We start from the raw sequence: 18,031 nt of genomic DNA on the forward strand, positions 1-18,031 counted from the left end.
CTCACTGGAGATATCAGTGTGGCGTAGGACTCACTGGAGATGTCAGTGTGGCGTAGGACTCACTGGAGATGTCAGTGTGGCGTAGGACTCACTGGGGATATCAGTGTGGCGTAGGACTCACTGGAGATATCAGTGTGGCGTAGGACTCACTGGAGATATCAGTGTGGCGTAGGGCTCACTGGAGATATCAGTGTGGCGTAGGACTCACTGGAGATATCAGTGTGGCGTAGGGCTCACTGGAGATATCAGTGTGGCGTAGGACTCACTGGAGATATCAGTGTGGCGTAGGGCTCACTGGAGATATCAGTGTGGCGTAGGACTCACTGGGGATATCAGTGTGGCGTAGGACTCACTGGGGATATCAGTGTGGCGTAGGACTCACTGGAGATATCAGTGTGGCGTAGGACTCACTGGAGATATCAGTGTGGCGTAGGGCTCACTGGAGATATCAGTGTGGCGTAGGACTCACTGGGGATATCAGTGTGGCGTAGGACTCACTGGGGATATCAGTGTGGCGTAGGGCTCACTGGGGATATCAGTGTGGCGTAGGACTCACTGGAGATATCAGTCTGGCGTAGGACTCACTGGAGATATCAGTGTGGCGTAGCACTCACTGGAGATGTCAGTGTGGCGTAGGACACTGGGGATATCAGTGTGGCGTAGTACTCACTGGGGATGTCAGTGTGGCGTAGGACTCACTGGAGATATCAGTGTGGCGTAGGGCTCACTGGAGATATCAGTGTGGCGTAGCACTCACTGGAGATGTCAGTGTGGCGTAGGACACTGGGGATATCAGTGTGGCGTAGGACTCACTGGGGATGTCAGTGTGGCGTAGGACTCACAGGAGATTTCAGTGTGGCGTAGGACTCACTGGGGATATCAGTGTGGCGTAGGACTCACTGGAGATATCAGTGTGGGGTAGGACTCACTGGAGATATCAGTGTGGCGTAGGACTCACTGGGGATGTCAGTGTGGCGTAGGACTCACTGGAGATTTCAGTGTGGCGTATTACTCACTGGGGATATCAGTGTGGCGTAGGACTCACTGGGGATGTCAGTGTGGCGTAGGACTCACTGGAGATGTCAGTGTGGCGTAGGACTCACTGGAGATGTCAGTGTGGCGTAGGACTCACTGGAGATGTCAGTGTGGCGTAGGACTCACTGGAGATATCAGTGTGGCGTAGGACTCACTGGAGATATCAGTGTGGGGTAGGACTCACGGGAGATGTTAGTGTGGCGTAGGACTCACTGGAGATATCAGTGTGGCGTAGGACTCACTGGAGATGTCAGTGTGGCGTAGGACTCACTGGAGATATCAGTGTGGGGTAGGACTCACTGGAGTTGTCACTGTGGCGTAGGACTCACTGGAGATATCAGTGTGGCGTAGGACTCACTGGAGATATCAGTGTGGCGTAGGACTCACTGGAGATATCAGTGTGGCGTAGGACTCACTGGGGATATCAGTGTGGCGTAGGACTCACTGGAGATGTCAGTGTGGCGTAGGACTCACTGGAGATATCAGTGTGGCGTAGGACTCACTGGAGATGTCAGTGTGGCGTAGGACTCACTGGAGATTTCAGTGTGGGGTAGGACTCACTGGAGATATCATTGTGGGGTAGGACTCACTGGAGATGTCAGTGTGGCGTAGGACTTACTGGAGATGTCAGTGTCGCGTAGGACTCACTGGAGATTTCAGTGTGGGGTAGGACTCACTGGAGATATCATTGTGGGGTAGGACTCACTGGAGATGTCAGTGTGGCGTAGGACTTACTGGAGATGTCAGTGTGGCGTAGGACTCACTGGAGATGTCAGTGTGGGGTAGGACTCACTGCAGATGTCAGAGTGGCGTAGGACTCACTGGAGATATCAGTGTGGCGTAGGACTCACTGGAGATATCAGTGTGGCGAAGGACTCACTGGAGATATCAGTGTGGCGTAGGGCTCACTGGAGATATCAGTGTGGCGTAGGACTCACTGGAGATATCAGTGTGGCGTAGGGCTCACTGGAGATATCAGTGTGGCGTAGGACTCACTGGGGATATCAGTGTGGCGTAGGACTCACTGGGGATATCAGTGTGGCGTAGGACTCTCTGCAGATATCAGTGTGGCGTAGGACTCACTGGAGATATCAGTGTGGCGTAGGGCTCACTGGAGATATCAGTGTGGCGTAGGACTCACTGGGGATATCAGTGTGGCGTAGGACTCACTGGGGATATCAGTGTGGCGTAGGGCTCACTGGGGATATCAGTGTGGCGTAGGACTCACTGGACATATCAGTGTGGCGTAGGACTCACTGGGGATGTCAGTGTGGCGTAGGACTCACTGGAGATATCAGTGTATCGTAGGACTCACTGGAGATATCAGTGTGGCGTTGCACTCACTGGAGATGTCAGTGTGGCGTAGGACACTGGGGATATCAGTGTGGCGTAGGACTCACTGGGGATGTCAGTGTGGCGTAGGACTCACAGGAGATTTCAGTGTGGCGTAGGACTCACTGGGGATATCAGTGTGGCGTAGGACTCACTGGAGATATCAGTGTGGGGTAGGACTCACTGGAGATATCAGTGTGGCGTAGGACTCACTGGGGATGTCAGTGTGGCGTAGGACTCACTGGAGATTTCAGTGTGGCGTAGGACTCACTGGGGATATCAGTGTGGCGTAGGACTCACTGGGGATGTCAGTGTGGCGTAGGACTCACTGGAGATGTCAGTGTGGCGTAGGACTCACTGGAGATGACAGAGTGGCGTAGGACTCACTGGAGATGTCAGTGTGGCGTAGGACGCACTGGAGATATCAGTGTGGCGTAGGACTCACTGGAGATATCAGTGTGGGGTAGGACTCAAGGGAGATGTTAGTGTGGCGTAGGTCTCACTGGAGATATCAGTGTGGCGTAGGACTCACTGGAGATGTCAGTGTGGCGTAGGACTCAGTGGAGATATCAGTGTGGGGTAGGACTCACTGGAGATGTCAGTGTGGCGTAGGACTCACTGGAGATATCAGTGTGGCGTAGGACTCACTGGAGATATCAGTGTGGCGTAGGACTCACTGGAGATATCAGTGTGGCGTAGGACTCACTGGGGATATCAGTGTGGCGTAGGACTCACTGGAGATGTCAGTGTGGCGTAGGACTCACTGGAGATATCAGTGTGGCGTAGGATTCACTGGAGATGTCAGTGTGGCGTAGGACTCACTGGAGATTTCAGTGTGGGGTAGGACTCACTGGAGATATCATTGTGGGGTAGGACTCACTGGAGATGTCAGTGTGGCGTAGGACTTACTGGAGATGTCAGTGTGGCGTAGGACTCACTGGAGATTTCAGTGTGGGGTAGGACTCACTGGAGATATCATTGTGGGGTAGGACTCACTGGAGATGTCAGTGTGGCGTAGGACTTACTGGAGATGTCAGTGTGGCGTAGGACTGACTGGAGATGTCAGTGTGGGGTAGGACACACTGGAGATGTCAGAGTGGCGTAGGACTCACTGGAGATATCAGTGTGGCGAAGGACTCAATGGAGATATCAGTGTGGGGTAGGACTCACTGGAGATGTCAGTGTGGCGTAGGACTCACTGGAGATATCAGTGTGGCGTAGGACTCACTGGAGATATCAGTGTGGGGTAGGACTCACTGGAGATATCAGTGTGGCGTAGGACTCACTGGGGATATCAGTGTGGGGTAGGACTCACTGGAGATGTCAGTGTGGCGTAGGACTCACTGGAGATATCAGTGTGGCGTAGGACTCACTGGGGATATCAGTGTGGGGTAGGACTCACTGGAGATGTCAGTGTGACGTAGGACTCAGTGGGGATATCAGTGTGACGTAGGACTCACTGGGGATATCAGTTTGGGGTAGGACTCACTGGAGATATCAGTGTGGCGTAGGACTCACTGGAGATATCAGTGTGGGGTAGGACTCACTGGAGATATCAGTGTGGCGTAGGACTCACTGGGGATATCAGTGTGGGGTAGGACTCACTGGAGATGTCTGTGTGGCGTAGGACTCACTGGAGATATCAGTGTGGGGTAGGACTCACTGGAGATGTCAGTGTGGCGTAGGACTCACTGGAGATGTCAGTGTGGCGTAGGACTCACTGGAGATATCAGTGTGGCGTAGGACTCACTGGAGATATCAGTGTGGGGTAGGACTCACGGGAGATGTTAGTGTGGCGTAGGACTCACTGGAGATATCAGTGTGGCGTAGGACTCACTGGAGATGTCAGTGTGGCGTAGGACTCACTGGAGATATCAGTGTGGGGTAGGACTCACTGGAGATGTCAGTGTGGCGTAGGACTCACTGGAGATATCAGTGTGGCGTAGGACTCACTGGAGATATCAGTGTGGCGTAGGACTCACTGGAGATATCAGTGTGGCGTAGGACTCACTGGACATATCAGTGTGGCGTAGGACTCACTGGGGATGTCAGTGTGGCGTAGGACTCACTGGAGATATCAGTGTATCGTAGGACTCACTGGAGATATCAGTGTGGCGTTGCACTCACTGGAGATGTCAGTGTGGCGTAGGACACTGGGGATATCAGTGTGGCGTAGGACTCACTGGGGATGTCAGTGTGGCGTAGGACTCACAGGAGATTTCAGTGTGGCGTAGGACTCACTGGGGATATCAGTGTGGCGTAGGACTCAATGGAGATATCAGTGTGGGGTAGGACTCACTGGAGATATCAGTGTGGCGTAGGACTCACTGGGGATGTCAGTGTGGCGTAGGACTCACTGGAGATTTCAGTGTGGCGTAGGACTCACTGGGGATATCAGTGTGGCGTAGGACTCACTGGGGATGTCAGTGTGGCGTAGGACTCACTGGAGATGTCAGTGTGGCGTAGGACTCACTGGAGATGACAGTGTGGCGTAGGACTCACTGGAGATGTCAGTGTGGCGTAGGACGCACTGGAGATATCAGTGTGGCGTAGGACTCACAGGAGATATCAGTGTGGGGTAGGACTCAAGGGAGATGTTAGTGTGGCGTAGGACTCACTGGAGATATCAGTGTGGCGTAGGACTCACTGGAGATGTCAGTGTGGCGTAGGACTCAGTGGAGATATCAGTGTGGGGTAGGACTCACTGGAGATGTCAGTGTGGCGTAGGACTCACTGGAGATATCAGTGTGGCGTAGGACTCACTGGAGATATCAGTGTGGCGTAGGACTCACTGGAGATATCAGTGTGGCGTAGGACTCACTGGGGATATCAGTGTGGCGTAGGACTCACTGGAGATGTCAGTGTGGCGTAGGACTCACTGGAGATATCAGTGTGGCGTAGGACTCACTGGAGATATCAGTGTGGCGTAGGACTCACTGGAGATATCAGTGTGGCGTAGGACTCACTGGCGATGTCAGTGTGGCGTCGGACTCACTGGAGATGTCAGTGTGGCGTAGGACTCACTGGGGATATCAGTGTGGCGTAGGGCTCACTGGGGATATCAGTGTGGCGTAGAACTCACTGGACATATCAGTGTGGCGTATGACTCACTGGAGATGTCAGAGTGGCGTAGGACTCACTGGAGATGTCAGTGTGGCGTAGGACTCACTGGAGATGTCAGTGTGGCGTAGGGCTCACTGGAGATATCAGTGTGGCGTAGGACTCACTGGAGATATCAGTGTGGCGTAGGGCTCACTGGAGATATCAGTGTGGCGTAGGACTCACTGGGGATATCAGTGTGGCGTAGGACTCACTGGGATATCAGTGTGGCATAGGACTCACTGGAGATATCAGTGTGGGGTAGGACTCACTGGGGATATCAGTGTGGCGTAGGACTCACTGGAGATATCAGTGTGGGGTAGCACTCACTGGAGATATCAGTGTGGCGTAGGGCTCACTGGAGATATCAGTGTGGCGTAGGACTCACTGGAGATGTCAGTGTGGCGTAGGACTCACTGGAGATGTCAGTGTGGCGTAGGACTCACTGGGGATATCAGTGTGGCGTAGGACTCACTGGAGATATCAGTGTGGCGTAGGACTCACTGGAGATATCATTGTGGGGTAGGACTCACTGGAGATGTCAGTGTGGCGTAGGACTTACTGGAGATGTCAGTGTGGCGTAGGACTCACTGGAGATTTCAGTGTGGGGTAGGACTCACTGGAGATATCATTGTGGGGTAGGACTCACTGGAGATGTCAGTGTGGCGTAGGACTTACTGGAGATGTCAGTGTGGCGTAGGACTGACTGGAGATGTCAGTGTGGGGTAGGACACACTGGAGATGTCAGAGTGGCGTAGGACTCACTGGAGATATCAGTGTGGCGAAGGACTCAATGGAGATATCAGTGTGGGGTAGGACTCACTGGAGATGTCAGTGTGGCGTAGGACTCACTGGAGATATCAGTGTGGCGTAGGACTCACTGGAGATATCAGTGTGGGGTAGGACTCACTGGAGATATCAGTGTGGCGTAGGACTCACTGGGGATATCAGTGTGGGGTAGGACTCACTGGAGATGTCAGTGTGGCGTAGGACTCACTGGAGATATCAGTGTGGCGTAGGACTCACTGGGGATATCAGTGTGGGGTAGGACTCACTGGAGATGTCAGTGTGACGTAGGACTCAGTGGGGATATCAGTGTGACGTAGGACTCACTGGGGATATCAGTTTGGGGTAGGACTCACTGGAGATATCAGTGTGGCGTAGGACTCACTGGAGATATCAGTGTGGGGTAGGACTCACTGGAGATATCAGTGTGGCGTAGGACTCACTGGGGATATCAGTGTGGGGTAGGACTCACTGGAGATGTCTGTGTGGCGTAGGACTCACTGGAGATATCAGTGTGGGGTAGGACTCACTGGAGATGTCAGTGTGGCGTAGGACTCACTGGAGATGTCAGTGTGGCGTAGGACTCACTGGAGATATCAGTGTGGCGTAGGACTCACTGGAGATATCAGTGTGGGGTAGGACTCACGGGAGATGTTAGTGTGGCGTAGGACTCACTGGAGATATCAGTGTGGCGTAGGACTCACTGGAGATGTCAGTGTGGCGTAGGACTCACTGGAGATATCAGTGTGGGGTAGGACTCACTGGAGATGTCAGTGTGGCGTAGGACTCACTGGAGATATCAGTGTGGCGTAGGACTCACTGGAGATATCAGTGTGGCGTAGGACTCACTGGAGATATCAGTGTGGCGTAGGACTCACTGGACATATCAGTGTGGCGTAGGACTCACTGGGGATGTCAGTGTGGCGTAGGACTCACTGGAGATATCAGTGTATCGTAGGACTCACTGGAGATATCAGTGTGGCGTTGCACTCACTGGAGATGTCAGTGTGGCGTAGGACACTGGGGATATCAGTGTGGCGTAGGACTCACTGGGGATGTCAGTGTGGCGTAGGACTCACAGGAGATTTCAGTGTGGCGTAGGACTCACTGGGGATATCAGTGTGGCGTAGGACTCAATGGAGATATCAGTGTGGGGTAGGACTCACTGGAGATATCAGTGTGGCGTAGGACTCACTGGGGATGTCAGTGTGGCGTAGGACTCACTGGAGATTTCAGTGTGGCGTAGGACTCACTGGGGATATCAGTGTGGCGTAGGACTCACTGGGGATGTCAGTGTGGCGTAGGACTCACTGGAGATGTCAGTGTGGCGTAGGACTCACTGGAGATGACAGTGTGGCGTAGGACTCACTGGAGATGTCAGTGTGGCGTAGGACGCACTGGAGATATCAGTGTGGCGTAGTACTCACAGGAGATATCAGTGTGGGGTAGGACTCAAGGGAGATGTTAGTGTGGCGTAGGACTCACTGGAGATATCAGTGTGGCGTAGGACTCACTGGAGATGTCAGTGTGGCGTAGGACTCAGTGGAGATATCAGTGTGGGGTAGGACTCACTGGAGATGTCAGTGTGGCGTAGGACTCACTGGAGATATCAGTGTGGCGTAGGACTCACTGGAGATATCAGTGTGGCGTAGGACTCACTGGAGATATCAGTGTGGCGTAGGACTCACTGGGGATATCAGTGTGGCGTAGGACTCACTGGAGATGTCAGTGTGGCGTAGGACTCACTGGAGATATCAGTGTGGCGTAGGACTCACTGGAGATATCAGTGTGGCGTAGGACTCACTGGAGATATCAGTGTGGCGTAGGACTCACTGGCGATGTCAGTGTGGCGTCGGACTCACTGGAGATGTCAGTGTGGCGTAGGACTCACTGGGGATATCAGTGTGGCGTAGGGCTCACTGGGGATATCAGTGTGGCGTAGAACTCACTGGACATATCAGTGTGGCGTATGACTCACTGGAGATGTTAGAGTGGCGTAGGACTCACTGGAGATGTCAGTGTGGCGTAGGACTCACTGGAGATGTCAGTGTGGCGTAGGGCTCACTGGAGATATCAGTGTGGCGTAGGACTCACTGGAGATATCAGTGTGGCGTAGGGCTCACTGGAGATATCAGTGTGGCGTAGGACTCACTGGGGATATCAGTGTGGCGTAGGACTCACTGGGATATCAGTGTGGCATAGGACTCACTGGAGATATCAGTGTGGGGTAGGACTCACTGGGGATATCAGTGTGGCGTAGGACTCACTGGAGATATCAGTGTGGGGTAGCGCTCACTGGAGATATCAGTGTGGCGTAGGGCTCACTGGAGATATCAGTGTGGCGTAGGACTCACTGGAGATGTCAGTGTGGCGTAGGACTCACTGGAGATGTCAGTGTGGCGTAGGACTCACTGGGGATATCAGTGTGGCGTAGGACTCACTGGAGATATCAGTGTGGCGTAGGACTCACTGGAGATATCAGTGTGGCGTAGGGCTCACTGGAGATATCAGTGTGGCGTAGGACTCACTGGAGATATCAGTGTGGCGTAGGGCTCACTGGAGATATCAGTGTGGCGTAGGACTCACTGGAGATATCAGTGTGGCGTAGGGCTCACTGGAGATATCAGTGTGGCGTAGGACTCACTGGGGATATCAGTGTGGCGTAGGACTCACTGGGGATATCAGTGTGGCGTAGGACTCACTGGAGATATCAGTGTGGCGTAGGACTCACTGGAGATATCAGTGTGGCGTAGGGCTCACTGGAGATATCAGTGTGGCGTAGGACTCACTGGGGATATCAGTGTGGCGTAGGACTCACTGGGGATATCAGTGTGGCGTAGGGCTCACTGGGGATATCAGTGTGGCGTAGGACTCACTGGAGATATCAGTGTGGCGTAGGACTCACTGGAGATATCAGTGTGGCGTAGCACTCACTGGAGATGTCAGTGTGGCGTAGGACACTGGGGATATCAGTGTGGCGTAGTACTCACTGGGGATGTCAGTGTGGCGTAGGACTCACTGGAGATATCAGTGTGGCGTAGGACTCACTGGATATATCAGTGTGGCGTAGCACTCACTGGAGATGTCAGTGTGGCGTAGGACACTGGGGATATCAGTGTGGCGTAGGACTCACTGGGGATGTCAGTGTGGCGTAGGACTCACAGGAGATTTCAGTGTGGCGTAGGACTCACTGGGGATATCAGTGTGGCGTAGGACTCACTGGAGATATCAGTGTGGGGTAGGACTCACTGGAGATATCAGTGTGGCGTAGGACTCACTGGGGATGTCAGTGTGGCGTAGGACTCACTGGAGATTTCAGTGTGGCGTATTACTCACTGGGGATATCAGTGTGGCGTAGGACTCACTGGGGATGTCAGTGTGGCGTAGGACTCACTGGAGATGTCAGTGTGGCGTAGGACTCACTGGAGATGTCAGTGTGGCGTAGGACTCACTGGAGATGTCAGTGTGGCGTAGGACTCACTGGAGATATCAGTGTGGCGTAGGACTCACTGGAGATATCAGTGTGGGGTAGGACTCACGGGAGATGTTAGTGTGGCGTAGGACTCACTGGAGATATCAGTGTGGCGTAGGACTCACTGGAGATGTCAGTGTGGCGTAGGACTCACTGGAGATATCAGTGTGGGGTAGGACTCACTGGAGTTGTCACTGTGGCGTAGGACTCACTGGAGATATCAGTGTGGCGTAGGACTCACTGGAGATATCAGTGTGGCGTAGGACTCACTGGAGATATCAGTGTGGCGTAGGACTCACTGGGGATATCAGTGTGGCGTAGGACTCACTGGAGATGTCAGTGTGGCGTAGGACTCACTGGAGATATCAGTGTGGCGTAGGACTCACTGGAGATGTCAGTGTGGCGTAGGACTCACTGGAGATTTCAGTGTGGGGTAGGACTCACTGGAGATATCATTGTGGGGTAGGACTCACTGGAGATGTCAGTGTGGCGTAGGACTTACTGGAGATGTCAGTGTCGCGTAGGACTCACTGGAGATTTCAGTGTGGGGTAGGACTCACTGGAGATATCATTGTGGGGTAGGACTCACTGGAGATGTCAGTGTGGCGTAGGACTTACTGGAGATGTCAGTGTGGCGTAGGACTCACTGGAGATGTCAGTGTGGGGTAGGACTCACTGCAGATGTCAGAGTGGCGTAGGACTCACTGGAGATATCAGTGTGGCGTAGGACTCACTGGAGATATCAGTGTGGCGAAGGACTCACTGGAGATATCAGTGTGGCGTAGGGCTCACTGGAGATATCAGTGTGGCGTAGGACTCACTGGAGATATCAGTGTGGCGTAGGGCTCACTGGAGATATCAGTGTGGCGTAGGACTCACTGGGGATATCAGTGTGGCGTAGGACTCACTGGGGATATCAGTGTGGCGTAGGACTCTCTGCAGATATCAGTGTGGCGTAGGATTCACTGGAGATATCAGTGTGGCGTAGGGCTCACTGGAGATATCAGTGTGGCGTAGGACTCACTGGGGATATCAGTGTGGCGTAGGACTCACTGGGGATATCAGTGTGGCGTAGGGCTCACTGGGGATATCAGTGTGGCGTAGGACTCACTGGACATATCAGTGTGGCGTAGGACTCACTGGGGATGTCAGTGTGGCGTAGGACTCACTGGAGATATCAGTGTATCGTAGGACTCACTGGAGATATCAGTGTGGCGTTGCACTCACTGGAGATGTCAGTGTGGCGTAGGACACTGGGGATATCAGTGTGGCGTAGGACTCACTGGGGATGTCAGTGTGGCGTAGGACTCACAGGAGATTTCAGTGTGGCGTAGGACTCACTGGGGATATCAGTGTGGCGTAGGACTCACTGGAGATATCAGTGTGGGGTAGGACTCACTGGAGATATCAGTGTGGCGTAGGACTCACTGGGGATGTCAGTGTGGCGTAGGACTCACTGGAGATTTCAGTGTGGCGTAGGACTCACTGGGGATATCAGTGTGGCGTAGGACTCACTGGGGATGTCAGTGTGGCGTAGGACTCACTGGAGATGTCAGTGTGGCGTAGGACTCACTGGAGATGACAGAGTGGCGTAGGACTCACTGGAGATGTCAGTGTGGCGTAGGACGCACTGGAGATATCAGTGTGGCGTAGGACTCACTGGAGATATCAGTGTGGGGTAGGACTCAAGGGAGATGTTAGTGTGGCGTAGGACTCACTGGAGATATCAGTGTGGCGTAGGACTCACTGGAGATGTCAGTGTGGCGTAGGACTCAGTGGAGATATCAGTGTGGGGTAGGACTCACTGGAGATGTCAGTGTGGCGTAGGACTCACTGGAGATATCAGTGTGGCGTAGGACTCACTGGAGATATCAGTGTGGCGTAGGACTCACTGGAGATATCAGTGTGGCGTAGGACTCACTGGGGATATCAGTGTGGCGTAGGACTCACTGGAGATGTCAGTGTGGCGTAGGACTCACTGGAGATATCAGTGTGGCGTAGGATTCACTGGAGATGTCAGTGTGGCGTAGGACTCACTGGAGATTTCAGTGTGGGGTAGGACTCACTGGAGATATCATTGTGGGGTAGGACTCACTGGAGATGTCAGTGTGGCGTAGGACTTACTGGAGATGTCAGTGTGGCGTAGGACTCACTGGAGATTTCAGTGTGGGGTAGGACTCACTGGAGATATCATTGTGGGGTAGGACTCACTGGAGATGTCAGTGTGGCGTAGGACTTACTGGAGATGTCAGTGTGGCGTAGGACTGACTGGAGATGTCAGTGTGGGGTAGGACACACTGGAGATGTCAGAGTGGCGTAGGACTCACTGGAGATATCAGTGTGGCGAAGGACTCAATGGAGATATCAGTGTGGGGTAGGACTCACTGGAGATGTCAGTGTGGCGTAGGACTCACTGGAGATATCAGTGTGGCGTAGGACTCACTGGAGATATCAGTGTGGGGTAGGACTCACTGGAGATATCAGTGTGGCGTAGGACTCACTGGGGATATCAGTGTGGGGTAGGACTCACTGGAGATGTCAGTGTGGCGTAGGACTCACTGGAGATATCAGTGTGGCGTAGGACTCACTGGGGATATCAGTGTGGGGTAGGACTCACTGGAGATGTCAGTGTGACGTAGGACTCAGTGGGGATATCAGTGTGACGTAGGACTCACTGGGGATATCAGTTTGGGGTAGGACTCACTGGAGATATCAGTGTGGCGTAGGACTCACTGGAGATATCAGTGTGGGGTAGGACTCACTGGAGATATCAGTGTGGCGTAGGACTCACTGGGGATATCAGTGTGGGGTAGGACTCACTGGAGATGTCTGTGTGGCGTAGGACTCACTGGAGATATCAGTGTGGGGTAGGACTCACTGGAGATGTCAGTATGGCGTAGGACTCACTGGAGATGTCAGTGTGGCGTAGGACTCACTGGAGATATCAGTGTGGCGTAGGACTCACTGGAGATATCAGTGTGGGGTAGGACTCACGGGAGATGTCAGTGTGGCGTAGGACTCACTGGAGATATCAGTGTGGCGTAGGACTCACTGGAGATGTCAGTGTGGCGTAGGACTCACTGGAGATATCAGTGTGGGGTAGGACTCACTGGAGATGTCAGTGTGGCGTAGGACTCACTGGAGATATCAGTGTGGCGTAGGACTCACTGGAGATATCAGTGTGGCGTAGGACTCACTGGAGATATCAGTGTGGCGTAGGACTCACTGGACATATCAGTGTGGCGTAGGACTCACTGGGGATGTCAGTGTGGCGTAGGACTCACTGGAGATATCAGTGTATCGTAGGACTCACTGGAGATATCAGTGTGGCGTTGCACTCACTGGAGATGTCAGTGTGGCGTAGGACACTGGGGATATCAGTGTGGCGTAGGACTCACTGGGGATGTCAGTGTGGCGTAGGACTCACAGGAGATTTCAGTGTGGCGTAGGACTCACTGGGGATATCAGTGTGGCGTAGGACTCACTGGAGATATCAGTGTGGGGTAGGACTCACTGGAGATATCAGTGTGGCGTAGGACTCACTGGGGATGTCAGTGTGGCGTAGGACTCACTGGAGATTTCAGTGTGGCGTAGGACTCACTGGGGATATCAGTGTGGCGTAGGACTCACTGGGGATGTCAGTGTGGCGTAGGACTCACTGGAGATGTCAGTGTGGCGTAGGACTCACTGGAGATGACAGTGTGGCGTAGGACTCACTGGAGATGTCAGTGTGGCGTAGGACGCACTGGAGATATCAGTGTGGCGTAGGACTCACAGGAGATATCAGTGTGGGGTAGGACTCAAGGGAGATGTTAGTGTGGCGTAGGACTCACTGGAGATATCAGTGTGGCGTAGGACTCACTGGAGATGTCAGTGTGGCGTAGGACTCAGTGGAGATATCAGTGTGGGGTAGGACTCACTGGAGATGTCAGTGTGGCGTAGGACTCACTGGAGATATCAGTGTGGCGTAGGACTCACTGGAGATATCAGTGTGGCGTAGGACTCACTGGAGATATCAGTGTGGCGTAGGACTCACTGGGGATATCAGTGTGGCGTAGGACTCACTGGAGATGTCAGTGTGGCGTAGGACTCACTGGAGATATCAGTGTGGCGTAGGATTCACTGGAGATGTCAGTGTGGCGTAGGACTCACTGGAGATTTCAGTGTGGGGTAGGACTCACTGGAGATATCATTGTGGGGTAGGACTCACTGGAGATGTCAGTGTGGCGTAGGACTTACTGGAGATGTCAGTGTGGCGTAGGACTCACTGGAGATTTCAGTGTGGGGTAGGACTCACTGGAGATATCATTGTGGGGTAGGACTCACTGGAGATGTCAGTGTGGCGTAGGACTTACTGGAGATGTCAGTGTGGCGTAGGACTGACTGGAGATATCAGTGTGGCGTAGGACTCACTGGGGATATCAGTGTGGCGTAGGACTCACTGGAGATGTCAGTGTGGCGTAGGACTCACTGGAGATATCAGTGTGGCGTAGGATTCACTGGAGATGTCAGTGTGGCGTAGGACTCACTGGAGATTTCAGTGTGGGGTAGGACTCACTGGAGATATCAGTGTGGCGTTGCACTCACTGGAGATGTCAGTGTGGCGTAGGACACTGGGGATATCAGTGTGGCGTAGGACTCACTGGGGATGTCAGTGTGGCGTAGGACTCACAGGAGATTTCAGTGTGGCGTAGGACTCACTGGGGATATCAGTGTGGCGTAGGACTCACTGGAGATATCAGTGTGGGGTAGGACTCACTGGAGATATCAGTGTGGCGTAGGACTCACTGGGGATGTCAGTGTGGCGTAGGACTCACTGGAGATTTCAGTGTGGCGTAGGACTCACTGGGGATATCAGTGTGGCGTAGGACTCACTGGGGATGTCAGTGTGGCGTAGGACTCACTGGAGATGTCAGTGTGGCGTAGGACTCACTGGAGATGACAGTGTGGCGTAGGACTCACTGGAGATGTCAGTGTGGCGTAGGACGCACTGGAGATATCAGTGTGGCGTAGGACTCACAGGAGATATCAGTGTGGGGTAGGACTCAAGGGAGATGTTAGTGTGGCGTAGGACTCACTGGAGATATCAGTGTGGCGTAGGACTCACTGGAGATGTCAGTGTGGCGTAGGACTCAGTGGAGATATCAGTGTGGGGTAGGACTCACTGGAGATGTCAGTGTGGCGTAGGACTCACTGGAGATATCAGTGTGGCGTAGGACTCACTGGAGATATCAGTGTGGCGTAGGACTCACTGGAGATATCAGTGTGGCGTAGGACTCACTGGGGATATCAGTGTGGCGTAGGACTCACTGGAGATGTCAGTGTGGCGTAGGACTCACTGGAGATATCAGTGTGGCGTAGGATTCACTGGAGATGTCAGTGTGGCGTAGGACTCACTGGAGATTTCAGTGTGGGGTAGGACTCACTGGAGATATCATTGTGGGGTAGGACTCACTGGAGATGTCAGTGTGGCGTAGGACTTACTGGAGATGTCAGTGTGGCGTAGGACTCACTGGAGATATCAGTGTGGGGTAGGACTCACTGGAGATATCAGTGTGGCGTAGGACTCACTGGGGATGTCAGTGTGGCGTAGGACTCACTGGAGATTTCAGTGTGGCGTAGGACTCACTGGGGATATCAGTGTGGCGTAGGACTCACTGGGGATGTCAGTGTGGCGTAGGACTCACTGGAGATGTCAGTGTGGCGTAGGACTCACTGGAGATGACAGAGTGGCGTAGGACTCACTGGAGATGTCAGTGTGGCGTAGGACGCACTGGAGATATCAGTGTGGCGTAGGACTCACTGGAGATATCAGTGTGGGGTAGGACTCAAGGGAGATGTTAGTGTGGCGTAGGACTCACTGGAGATATCAGTGTGGCGTAGGACTCACTGGAGATGTCAGTGTGGCGTAGGACTCAGTGGAGATATCAGTGTGGGGTAGGACTCACTGGAGATGTCAGTGTGGCGTAGGACTCACTGGAGATATCAGTGTGGCGTAGGACTCACTGGAGATATCAGTGTGGCGTAGGACTCACTGGAGATATCAGTGTGGCGTAGGACTCACTGGGGATATCAGTGTGGCGTAGGACTCACTGGAGATGTCAGTGTGGCGTAGGACTCACTGGAGATATCAGTGTGGCGTAGGATTCACTGGAGATGTCAGTGTGGCGTAGGACTCACTGGAGATTTCAGTGTGGGGTAGGACTCACTGGAGATATCATTGTGGGGTAGGACTCACTGGAGATGTCAGTGTGGCGTAGGACTTACTGGAGATGTCAGTGTGGCGTAGGACTCACTGGAGATTTCAGTGTGGGGTAGGACTCACTGGAGATATCATTGTGGGGTAGGACTCACTGGAGATGTCAGTGTGGCGTAGGACTTACTGGAGATGTCAGTGTGGCGTAGGACTGACTGGAGATGTCAGTGTGGGGTAGGACACACTGGAGATGTCAGAGTGGCGTAGGACTCACTGGAGATATCAGTGTGGCGAAGGACTCAATGGAGATATCAGTGTGGGGTAGGACTCACTGGAGATGTCAGTGTGGCGTAGGACTCACTGGAGATATCAGTGTGGCGTAGGACTCACTGGAGATATCAGTGTGGGGTAGGACTCACTGGAGATATCAGTGTGGCGTAGGACTCACTGGGGATATCAGTGTGGGGTAGGACTCACTGGAGATGTCAGTGTGGCGTAGGACTCACTGGAGATATCAGTGTGGCGTAGGACTCACTGGGGATATCAGTGTGGGGTAGGACTCACTGGAGATGTCAGTGTGACGTAGGACTCAGTGGGGATATCAGTGTGACGTAGGACTCACTGGGGATATCAGTTTGGGGTAGGACTCACTGGAGATATCAGTGTGGCGTAGGACTCACTGGAGATATCAGTGTGGGGTAGGACTCACTGGAGATATCAGTGTGGCGTAGGACTCACTGGGGATATCAGTGTGGGGTAGGACTCACTGGAGATGTCTGTGTGGCGTAGGACTCACTGGAGATATCAGTGTGGGGTAGGACTCACTGGAGATGTCAGTATGGCGTAGGACTCACTGGAGATGTCAGTGTGGCGTAGGACTCACTGGAGATATCAGTGTGGCGTAGGACTCACTGGAGATATCAGTGTGGGGTAGGACTCACGGGAGATGTCAGTGTGGCGTAGGACTCACTGGAGATATCAGTGTGGCGTAGGACTCACTGGAGATGTCAGTGTGGCGTAGGACTCACTGGAGATATCAGTGTGGGGTAGGACTCACTGGAGATGTCAGTGTGGCGTAGGACTCACTGGAGATATCAGTGTGGCGTAGGACTCACTGGAGATATCAGTGTGGCGTAGGACTCACTGGAGATATCAGTGTGGCGTAGGACTCACTGGACATATCAGTGTGGCGTAGGACTCACTGGGGATGTCAGTGTGGCGTAGGACTCACTGGAGATATCAGTGTATCGTAGGACTCACTGGAGATATCAGTGTGGCGTTGCACTCACTGGAGATGTCAGTGTGGCGTAGGACACTGGGGATATCAGTGTGGCGTAGGACTCACTGGGGATGTCAGTGTGGCGTAGGACTCACAGGAGATTTCAGTGTGGCGTAGGACTCACTGGGGATATCAGTGTGGCGTAGGACTCACTGGAGATATCAGTGTGGGGTAGGACTCACTGGAGATATCAGTGTGGCGTAGGACTCACTGGGGATGTCAGTGTGGCGTAGGACTCACTGGAGATTTCAGTGTGGCGTAGGACTCACTGGGGATATCAGTGTGGCGTAGGACTCACTGGGGATGTCAGTGTGGCGTAGGACTCACTGGAGATGTCAGTGTGGCGTAGGACTCACTGGAGATGACAGTGTGGCGTAGGACTCACTGGAGATGTCAGTGTGGCGTAGGACGCACTGGAGATATCAGTGTGGCGTAGGACTCACAGGAGATATCAGTGTGGGGTAGGACTCAAGGGAGATGTTAGTGTGGCGTAGGACTCACTGGAGATATCAGTGTGGCGTAGGACTCACTGGAGATGTCAGTGTGGCGTAGGACTCAGTGGAGATATCAGTGTGGGGTAGGACTCACTGGAGATGTCAGTGTGGCGTAGGACTCACTGGAGATATCAGTGTGGCGTAGGACTCACTGGAGATATCAGTGTGGCGTAGGACTCACTGGAGATATCAGTGTGGCGTAGGACTCACTGGGGATATCAGTGTGGCGTAGGACTCACTGGAGATGTCAGTGTGGCGTAGGACTCACTGGAGATATCAGTGTGGCGTAGGATTCACTGGAGATGTCAGTGTGGCGTAGGACTCACTGGAGATTTCAG

Source organism: Hemitrygon akajei, chromosome 9 (assembly GCF_048418815.1).
Source record: "Hemitrygon akajei chromosome 9, sHemAka1.3, whole genome shotgun sequence".
In the NCBI taxonomy this organism is placed as follows: Eukaryota; Metazoa; Chordata; class Chondrichthyes; order Myliobatiformes; family Dasyatidae; genus Hemitrygon; species Hemitrygon akajei.